Source organism: Pinus tabuliformis, chromosome Q, assembly GCF_031772625.1.
Source record: "Pinus tabuliformis cultivar Carrire ecotype Pingquan chromosome Q, CPIR1, whole genome shotgun sequence".
Taxonomy (NCBI): domain Eukaryota; kingdom Viridiplantae; phylum Streptophyta; class Pinopsida; order Pinales; family Pinaceae; genus Pinus; species Pinus tabuliformis.
In genome coordinates, this window is record NC_142296.1 from 382,333,052 (window position 1) to 382,342,763 (window position 9,712).

The window sequence follows — 9,712 nt, forward strand, 5'->3', positions numbered from 1 at the left end:
AAATGACCTTTTAAGTTTAATGAGTCAAAAATATCAAATGACTACTCTGGATGATCTAGGTAAAAAGGATTACCAGGCAGTCATGAATTGCAGAATACCTCCCGGTGAACCGAGAAGTACGGGTAGGCACCCCGAATGTTGTGTTCAGTGTATCACATTTGCAAGGTGGCAGACTCAGCTTCCTATGAATAAAGGATTGCAACCTAGAGGAGTCTCCCATTATATACTTGACAATACGAGGAGCACAAATCCGTACTAGTGCTATCTAGTGCCGAAGCTAACGACGGCTGCTAGGTTTAAAGATGCCGAAACATGTCTCTAGCCTAGACCACTAAATTTGAGCGTTAAGTTTCAATGCTTCCTTAGGTTAATTCAATAAATTTTAATGGTTGATCTTGAATTAGGTCTCAATTACAAGGCCCTACCGTTGTCATATGACAAAACTCCTACATGCAGCTATATGAGAAAAGAGATATTTGTTTGATGAAAGTTAACACTAATTGAGGGATAGAGAGCACACAATCAATGCAATAATCAAAGAATGAAAATTTTCACTAATACATGTCCTAAATGCACTTACTTGTCCTTTAACAACAAAAGAAGTTTCATTTCATTTCCATGCCTATGATGATGCAATTCTAGCTTCTCAATGATGCTACTAATGCAATATTTTTGCTTAAGTAAACTAGAATGATGTTCTTCTTTTCATAAAATTCAAAAATGAATCTTTCACATAAAGCAATTTAATGAAAATTTCACAATTCAGAACAAACAAGCATCGATCAAATCCAAAGCAAGATAAATGAAACTAAAAGCAACTTCTTCCCTAAATCGATCAAACCAAACACATAAATGCTTCAGTCGACAAACCAAGCAATGTAATCTATGCTTGGAAAGGGAAAAGAGACACTCGGAATAAGAGAACAAACAAGACTCTTTCACTCATTCAATTGAAAACAAAGCATCCTAGTCACTTTTGGGAGGAAGAAGAGAGTCTGAGGGTCAAGACACACTCGCACTAGAATGGGAGAAATTATAATTTTTTTCTTAACTCAAAGACTAGAGCAACTTTTGGGCCAAAAGCAGCACCGATCGGCACGACCGGCACAATTGACCAGTACTAAAACTAGCATTGATGGCTTGATCAGCGCGACTACCTAACTCACAACTAGCACCGATCGAGGGATTCAAAGAAAAATGAAAAAGAACTTCACACAAGGCCAGACTTAACACATCAGAGGGTGGGCTAAACCAAGCAAGCACACAAACCAAGCTAAATGAAGCTCCCTAGTCAGGGAGAAGACGGTCTAAAAGGCTTATAGGGTTGAAATCATGAGAGAAAAACACACTAGCCAAGATTTGGGGCAAACCCTAATCTTCACTTACAAGCATCGACGCGATTGCCTAACTAACAACAAGCACTAGAGGCTAGTCGGCGTGTCTGTTTCCGAGAAAATAATGCTAGTTGGCACGACTATAAACGGATTAAGCGCGCTGATTGAGGGAGCCAAGAAAAAATAAAACATAAAAATGAAACAGAGACCAGATCTGCTACTATGAATTTCAAACTCAGACCAGTAAGTAGGAGAAAAGAAACATAACCAAAGGGAAAAAGTGGAACTAGAAATGTTCTCATGAAATCATGAAATCCAAGAAAAACAAAAGGATTGGTTCCCCAGCGAAGTCACCAATTTGTGGTGAAGTAAAATTATAAGTGCGGACACAAACAAATTCCTCTAGCCCGATAATGGGTCTAGCCACAACAGATACATTCTATGGAAGATTTCCTTAGGTTAGAACCAATTAAGAGGGCCTACCTCTTAGTATGCTTATCTTGGTTGATGATGTCCTTGCTTGCTTGCTCCAACTATTTCTCACTTCCTTCTTCAAGCACCTGAAACAAGTAAACAACAGCAAACAACAACCGTGATAATAGACAAATTGTAATTCAACCTACTTAACAAGTCAAGAAACATTAAGCCATGAATATTTAAGATGAAAAATCATGTAGGAAATCAATTGATAGTTGCATATATTAATATCAAAGAGAGATTACAACCATTGTCTTAACATTGCAGTCCTCCTCTGACAAGACCAGGTTCCCACACGTTTCTACTAGCATTCCATGATGGCCTCAATCCACAGTAGTTTTAAGGCTCTTCCCTTTAGACTTCACTCCAAACCAAATCACACTTCTCCCTCACACAACTAGATAGCTACAACTAGGAATAGCTTGTTGTTTACTCCAAACCAAAATAGCACTAGCACATCAACATTAACACTCCAACACTTAACACTAACACTATCTTGTGCTTGGGAAAAAGGGAGGTTTATATAGGATGAATGGATGGGAGATGGATCCTCTTCTCATGGGAGAAGGGCTTATCCCTTGAGGTAGTTCCATCATTATAGGGGAAAGGAGCCCAAATTTACATCCTCGAGCCCATCCGGCCAAACCATTTACAGACTTCCGTTACGAAGCTTCGGCTCCTAATTTAAAAAACTTTCCATAACAAGACCAGCGCGACTAGAACACAGCTCAGTCGCTCCGTTCGACACTAGGGATAGTGCTAATCTTTGCACATCGGCACGGGGGAGACAAATGCCATTAGCGCCAGTCTTGTAAATTAGGCAAAACAGAAGTTTCAGGGGAAATGGTGCAAAAGGGAATTGATCTGCTCATGAAAAGGGACATGATGGGAGTTTCTTCATGAAGGGAAAGCATGTGGGGTTCACTATAGAGGTCCTCCAGGATCAAGGAACGGGGAGTATAGGGACAGTGAGAAAATGTTTTGTAACACTCCCTTACTCAGGTCCACTTGCATATCATTTTATTTATTATTTAAAAAAAAAATACTATTTTCGCATTTTACTAGTCGAATATCATTGTTTCCATAATATGTTGGTTTGTTGACATCGGTGATCTATGAAAGAAAAATATTTGGATAGTATCGAGCTTTTTGAGTTTTGAAATAAATTTTATGATTAAAGCCAGGTTTTTTTGTTTCTTTCCTTTGCAAAGAAACCCTTCTAGGAATCTGGATAATCTAAACAAATTGGGGTTTGAACTATCAAAGGTCTCCAAAGATGAAATTGTAACAAAGACCTTAAACTTTCCTGCAAGAAAGATATATATATATATATATATATATATATATATATATATATATATATATATATATATATATCTTGCTTCACTTGTATTAACATACCATCCTTTGTACTTTCCTTAGTGATTGTCCACACATTCTTTATATCATTTGAATGAATGGTTTTAGGTTATTATTTCCCAGAAAAAGCCATATATTGTTTAAAAAATACTAACTTCAACATTGGTTACAACATCTCTGGCACGACTCATGGAAGTCTTGTTGAATAGGCAGCTCGCACTTATACATTGGAGTTTTGTTGATATCTTTTTCCCTACACAAATCAGTGATGAATTTTGGCTATGCTTTTTATAGTTTTCAGTATCAATCGAATGAATGGAAAGGCCTTGGGATTATTGTTCATCTTTAGGGTTAAGGTTTGTTGACTAAGGGATTTTTTTATTTTTTTTATTTTTGTGAACATTCAGGCCACTTCGTGGTGACAACATGGAGACCCAATTTGAATAATTAGAGAAAAGCCTATTGTTATTACTGCAACTCGCAGCCATCCCATTCATCATCTTGTTGAGGTAGATGAAATGTCTCTGAGAACCCTAGGATATGTTTAATTTGATGAGGCAAACTATTTATTTCAGATGGGTTTTGCAGACTAGTTGTGAAAGATACTTGCTCGTTTGAGTGAGAGTTTCCAAAATTTATTTTTGGAGGGAAATTTTTCTGCGATTGGTTTCTAAATCTGTTAAGGAGGGACTTTGAAACCCTCAAAATATATGAGTTGATTTAGAGACTATATCAAACCCAATTTCAAACTTGCATTCTTTACCATGTGACCTACAGATAAATGTTTTGCATTGCTCCATCTAGTGAGAGAGAAAATTCATTCAAAGTAATAACCAATAAAAAAATTGCGACAAAACATCATATATAATTCCTCAATGAATTATTTAGGAAGGGATAGGGATGTCCATGGACAATGTTTCTTCTTTCTATCTTCTCGGTGATGCTTACTTTTGTGACAATTGTAATTCATACCTTCTCGATTGTTACTAAATATGTGCCCATGAAATATCATGATCAGGATTGAGTAGAGGTTAGGCTATAACCATCATATTGCTTAATTCTTTAATTTTACTTTTTTGTTAGTTGAAGATCAATCTTATCAACTTTTGTGTATTGTTTATGGAAGGAGGAAGGGATTTTGTTGATACAATATGGATGGAGCTCACAGGATTTTATATATCCTATAAATAATACAATCATATACAGAACTCTACACCGGGTGATAAATCAGCTCACCATTGCTCAAAATAGTGTCATGATTTCCCATTTATTTGTATTTCACTGACCTAAGCAACTTATTTAAATTTTAAGATGCTTGAGTTTCCATGTTGTTCTTTAAGATTTCTCTCCCAATAATTTAAATGCATAGATGGACCATGTAATGTTATCGGCATAGCATAACAAAACTAGCTAATTTTAGGATCTATGTTACAAGAATGTGATATCCATGATAGATCTGGCACAATATGAAAAAAAGGTGCATTTTATATCAAAGTCTCTTATCTTCTCTTGAATTTTGAATTTTGAATTTTATATCAAAGTCTCTTATGTTCTTTGGAATTTTTTTCCATTTTAACAGGTATAACGTGTTTCCATATTTCTCTTTCAGTAAGTTAAATGCATAGATGGACCATGTAATGTTATAGGCATTACATAGAAAAGGTGACTAGTTTTAGGATCTTTGTTAGAAAAATTTGATATCCATGATAGATCTAGAATAATATGAAAAAAAGGTGCATTTTATATCAAAGTCTCTTATGTTCTCTAGAATTTTTATTTCTTTCCATTTTAACAGGTATAACTTGTTTCTTTAGCCTCCAAGCTCAGATATCCAAATTCCTCTTACTTCTTTCCTTTATTAAGAGTTATAAGCATAGTTATTCCTATCTCAATTTACAAATCCAATTAATCTATATTTTCCATTCAAGATATTTGTGTTGTGGGCATATCTAAACCTCTTAATTAATTGATCAGCATCTACTTAAGGAAATATCATGAAACTTTCTTTAAATAATAGCCATAACATGATGTTTAATACATATGTTTGCTATGAGACAAGCCATGTATTGTACGGTTTGGGTTGAGTAGATTTTCCTCACTTCTTGTTTGTGAAATATGCCAAGCCTCAAGAAATATTCAAAATAATAGTGACATTTCAACATTTTTTACTCTTATGACACATAGTGTCATCTCACTTCTATAGAAATAACTTAAAGAGCTAGTCACAAATCTTTTGCTTGTTTTTTAAAGTAGTAGTAATGAAAATTAGATGTTTGATGCTGAATTTTGTTAGTATTATGACATAAATGAAAGTGGTAAGAGTTGTTGTTATTTTCCAATGCAACCACTTGTAATAGTTATCATTTATTATTGTATGGCCTCTTCCATTGTTTTATATAAATATCAAATTTAGTAAATAAATTGCATTGTTTCTTGTAAAAAAATTCCTTTGGTTTTGCAATAATTTGTTTATAATTATTTTTTTTAATTATATTCATAGTATCAAAGCAATCTCTGCAAACCTTTCTTTTTATATTTGCAGATTATATAATATTCAAGATCCATATCAAATCAGATTAAAGATGGGGTAACATACTACTTGGTGAAAGAATTGTGATCTTGTCTCAAAGGAGGGTTCTAGTGCTAAACATATGTTATTTAGGATGAGATTGTCATTCGTGACTCTGTGGTTGCAAAATTCTTAGGTTGAAAAGGTTTTTCTCCTGTGTGTGCACAAGTTGGAAAAAGCCCCAAGTTTTTCTCTTGTCTGTGCACAAGTCTCCTAAGAATTTTACTGGTAACATTTTTAATACATTTAGTCAAAAATGCATGAAATTTTCAATTTCAAATCCATCACATAGCATAGAGAAAAATTACACCATCGCTTTGGTTTTGTGTGAAGCTGATCCAGGTGGATATTGGTGGCCACCCACCTATTCCACTTGGACCCCCACCATTGTTTCTTTCAGTTTTTTAGTTTCCTTATTTGTAGCACAATTTACTATTTTTGGCAGTTTTTCGGGTCCTAAACTTCCAGAGCCGTTTTGAGGCCCTAAATGATGTTTTTTGGGGAAAACCGGGAACAACATGTCCATAAACCATTGTTTCTCACTGAAAAGTTCTAGTCCTCAGATATATCTTTCTAACGAGGTATTGTGCGCATCAAACGGAGATCGTATGCCAAAGTTATGACCCCGGGAAGTTGATGTACCAATTTACCCAAATGGGGCCCATAGTTTGGCGCTTCATCTCCTAGGGTTAGGTTTTTGGATGTTTACAGTTTTCCATTCTTTCTCAATAATAAATAGGCCTTAGAGCCTCATTGTAACACAGTTCAGAGGCATGTAGCCACCACATCTCTTCTCAGAGATAAGCTACCATCGCCAAAGCTAGTCTTATTTCCATTATGTTTGTAAGCATATTTCAGTATTTGATATTACTGAAATGAAGTGTTATTTCTGCTGCATCTTTGTATTTATGGTTCTATCTGTAACTTGTTTTTTTCATGTTTAAATCTGGATCAAAAGTAGTGATTCTTTTTTATCAGATTGCTTGCTACCTAAATGACCTCTAAGTTATTTTTCATGGGTCACATCACTCTGGAAATAGAAGTTGCATGCACAACCTAGACAGCCATAAAACTTGCATGCATAACATAGTCCCCACATCCACAAGTTGGAGAAAGAACAAAACTTAGTGCCTCATAGCTCTTTGGGAGCTCATATAGCCAGTGATTCTCCTTGGGGCTTTGTTTTTTACAATTATATGATATATGAATAAATATGGTCGTTTAAATTAATATAAAGGAGGTATGTGTCAAACATATATATTCAGGAGTCAAAAATATAGTTATAGTTACTCATTGTAGGAAGAGAAAGGTCTACATCAATGGGTAAGTTTAACCTATCTCTAGTATTACTAATATTACTATTACTAAATATTTGTTTAGTTATGTATTAGCAGTAGGTGTCATGTTCCCTTTACTCTTTTAAATTCCCCACAAATTTCACTTTGAAAAAAATATATATATCCAACTTAATCCAAAAAAGTTTTGAAAAAAAATATTACTTATCTCTTTCCATGTTTAATAAATGTATAACTAACACAAAACTTAGAATCATTGAGGATATATATCCTATTTATCAACCTATAAAATTGCAAATTGGATCCATAGAATGGGTGGAGCAGAACTGTGATTTATTGTTCTCATTCACAGTGGCATATCTCAATGTTGATGTGGCTATCAAGGGCCCAAGTTTTATGCTTCAATCAACACCCCAACTTGACGATTTTATTAAAGATATAACTAAAGAGATCAGTTGGATATTTTATTCATGTGAGCCTATTCTACTTTCCACTGCTAGTAAAAAATTAAATGTTATATGAATTAATTATTATAGTCTGATTTACAAAGGTGGAAGATCCAGCCAATCTTGGAAAGACAATCTATGAATCATGGGCTTCTTCCATCAATGATTCCCATCCTTTTGTAAGTGTTCATGTTTTCTTTCATGACCTTATGCTTTAATTAATGATAAGGATAAGTAAGATTACATCTCACTGGTTTTAAATCAATATCATTAATTAGATTTTCGATTAGAAGGAGATATGGAAATTCTTAAGTACCACATAATAAGCCAATGATTGGTTTTGGATTATTGTATTTTCATTTGGTCAAATTGAATATCACATTATTCTCATCAAATGGAATTACTACATGGTGCTTAATATTTACCAATAAAAATACGATATTGTTGTAAAGAGCTTATTAAATTTCCATCTCAGATTAATAGGTTAGGTGGAGGGGGATCCAATTATTCCCCTTTTGTATAGCGTGTCAAAATTCTAGGCACTAACTTCAGCTTTGGAAAAGGTAAGTAAATCACAATCATAAAATATGGGAAATTGAAATTAAATATAAATAGAGAGATCAACAAGTTAATGTCTTGTACTTATTTCTACAATGTATTGATGATAGAATTTCTGACATATCACTCTCTGTATGAAGATTACTTGTGGATTGAAAAATATGATGACCTTCTTTTCCATAGGCAAGTTGCATGTAAGTACATTGTCAATGTTCAATACATTTCCCTCTGTTAAGGAATATCAACCCTGCACAAGTTGTGTGGATCCAACGTCTTACAAGTTGCACCAACATGAACAGTCTTACATCCCACAACACATCCAGTTAAATATGGAAAATATTAAACACTATGCACTAAGATAATGAGATTTTTCATCTTTTCCATTGGATATCACTTTATTCTCATCCAATATACAAGATGGAAAGACACCAAGTAAATTAGTGGCTCAGTGCATTGTGATTATTATTTTCCATAAAATCTTGGTATTTGTACAATTTGTGCATGGAAGACATCCCTCGCCCCTCTGAAGGTGGTCTGAGAGTTAAATTTGATGATTATAATCAAACATTTGATTTTCTACCTATTGTCCATTGGGAGCAATATGGGGTCTAACAACACTCAAGCTAGCGGATGCAAAGGTTCTCCCTTTCAACTATGCAACATATGCCGACAATCTCCAGGTAGGAAAGAAGTTGGATTAGTTTAAATGAATGTTAATAAGAGGCTTTGTTTTTTATAATTAAATATATTGAAAAACCAGCATAAATTCATTTGTTGCTTTTAATTTTGAGTAAATAAATTCAAATCTAGCATAAATTCATATGTAGTTCTTAACCTAAATGGCAGCAAAGTGTTTTTTCATTATTTTCTAATTGTTAGCAAGAATTTTTGTTCAGTCTAATTGTAATTGATACCATATGTTATAAATCAATTGTCCATACATGCACATTACTATTAGAAGATCCAAATTTGAAAATCTATTGAAAATTCTTAACATGTTTGACCTGTAATTGGGACAGTTGTATGTGGATACATTAGAATCATAGGTAAGCTCTACCAATGCACCACCCTTCGTGTCTACAAATCCATGGCATAAGCCCATTATTGACCTCATAAAATTTGTGTTGTGGATTAAGAAAAAAACACAAGTTTTGGTTCTTCTTCAAAAATTGCGTAAGAAATATACTAACTTTAACATTTTTGGATGGTACCTGATTAGGTACAACTTTTTATGTTGTGAATTCAGGACTTGGAAGATCTTTAGGATGGAAGTCTAGAGCTCAGGAGCTTGAATAACCATCTTGGAAGAATGCACAACAAAATTAATGGAAGAATGAATGTTTCTTTTCTATTCCTTTGTTATATACAATGTAAACTTGAAAACAAAGCATCTTGGCTTGTTTATTTATAAATTGCTTGTTATTTTTACAGTCTCATCATATTCTTATAAGTATTTTTTTGTTATATAGACATCTAAATAATTCCATTTTTTGTTTCTTACAAATTATTTAGATATCTATTTCTTACATTATCCCAAATCTATGTCACAAGGTTTGTCGAACCTAAAATATTTTTTGAGGTTCACGAACCTCATTGAACCTCAAGGCCCAAATGAGTCAATGGCTCAAGTTAGTAACCTTGTGTCACAATGGAAGCTTGTAATTTATTTTCGGT